Genomic DNA, 2,110 nt, shown 5'->3' on the forward strand with positions numbered 1-2,110 from the left:
CACGCTGACATGCATATCGGACGTACATATTTACATAGATAAACGAAAATAAAGACGAAAAAATATAATAATGTACAATTTTTAAAACTTATTATTTATATTCGAAATTTCTATTTTTTTGTTTCATTTATTTTACTCAAATAAATTTCCTTTGTTTTTTTTTTCTTAAAACAATGATATCGCAGAGAACTTTATAAACGATACAAATATCGTTTTAAAAAAAAAAAAAAAACTATCAATCATTACAACTCTATATCTTGACATCGAATTATTCTATAACAAAAAAGAGGATAAAATTATTATTATTCGATAGTATCATAAGAATCGTATCCTTTAACTCGCGTAGATTATTTTCAAATAATAATCCACTTTCATACGATTCAACATATATTTCAATATAAGACTTCCGCGTTATGTCTTATAAATCGATAACTTACAAAGTAAAATGAACAAACGTAAATACGTCAATATAAATTGTCGAGTTAAATTCTTAAAGAAGTAAAGATCGTATGTGAATGTCGTCGTTTAATACCAGTATAGGTGCTTTCTATTTTCTCCTATTTAGTTAGATATATTCGTCGTATTGCAGTTGATCCGTGGTTCGATAGAAATTGTGGTTCTCGTTAAGTATCGAGAAGAAGAGAGGCAAGAAGCCAAGCTCTTGAGAGAGATTCGAATCGGTTAGTGTCATACTAAAAGAGTAAAAAAGAAGTTCGTGGAAAGAGAATGAGAGATAGATATTTATCTAGATAGATAAATAGAAGAGAGGAAGGAAGGAAGAAAGAAATAAAACAAGTAATAAAAGGAGGGGAGAAAGAAAGAAAGAAAGAAAGAGAGAGAGAGAGAGAGAGAGAGAGAGAATAGATATTATACAAACACGTTAGATCAACTACAGTAAAACGCATTAGAGCAGGTCGGGCACGTTTAACTTCCATCTCCGATCTTCCCTCCAATTTTTATTTTCTTCTCTGTCTTTCCTTTCCTCCCTCTTCTATTTGTTAACTTGATGCCCTTGAATATACTCACGATCTTTTGATAGAATACACATAGTAGAGAAAGATTCCAAGGTTCTCACTGCAGGGGCGCATCCTCTCTCGAATACACGAACGATTAAGGTAACATTTTTCAACCGATTTTTCATCGGTAAACGTTTTATTGAGACATTGGTGGTACGTTATGCTTATGGTTTATTGATGGTTACACATACTTAAAAGCTTTTCAAATTATGGATCGTATTATATTGGATCTTGATGGTGTAATACGTATATAAATCTGATACTAAACGCATACGCATCGTATGTTATTATATCGAAAGTTTTTCAATGTTGGACTACTAATATGTCGTAGTACAGCTGGAGCACGTTCGTAAGCTATTATGAATTAAAAGAGAGAAAAAAAAAAAAAAGAAGAAAAATTGTATTCTCACAGGATCTCACGTCCTTCTTCATCGCTTCCTGTTTTTTCTTTTTCTCTCAAACTCCTTCGTACGTGAGGAAATTTTTTGTTACTTTTACTTTTTAATTTTTTTTTTTTATTATTCAACTCGAATGAGATATCCAAGTGATGAAAACGCAACATTGAAAGAAAATTCTTTAAAACGGATTACGAAATCGACGGTGAAACGTTGAACGTATAGTAGCACGTAATAGAAAAAGATTCTTTACTGTCGTCAAAGGATTTAATCAAAGGAAATCTCACGCGACATTTGTTATGCAAGAAACGAGGATTTCAAGATACGCGCGGGGAAGAGGGGGGGGGGTTTGAAATTAATTCAAGACCGACGAGTCGGTCGTTGTCGTCGTCGTTTGGAGCATGTGGTGTACCTTAAAGATGTTTCAGCTTAATCTTATTCAAGATTTTCATAGAAATGCTTGCTTAAAAATCAAAAGACTCTCATGGGAACACAAACTCGTTAACACACATATATATTTTTTTTAATTTCAATATTTTCCCATGGTAATTAATAATAATGAACGATTAATATTAATATTATCCATTAATTTACGTTGATTTTCTTTTTTTTTTTTTTTTTTTTTTTTTTTTTTTAATATATTCCAACCAGAGACAAATAGTGATTACGTTTCTTTTTATAAATGTGCCAATCGATTTA

Source organism: Polistes canadensis, unplaced genomic scaffold (genome assembly GCF_001313835.1).
Source record: "Polistes canadensis isolate GaletaPanama2010 unplaced genomic scaffold, ASM131383v1 scaffold_147, whole genome shotgun sequence".
Taxonomy (NCBI): domain Eukaryota; kingdom Metazoa; phylum Arthropoda; class Insecta; order Hymenoptera; family Vespidae; genus Polistes; species Polistes canadensis.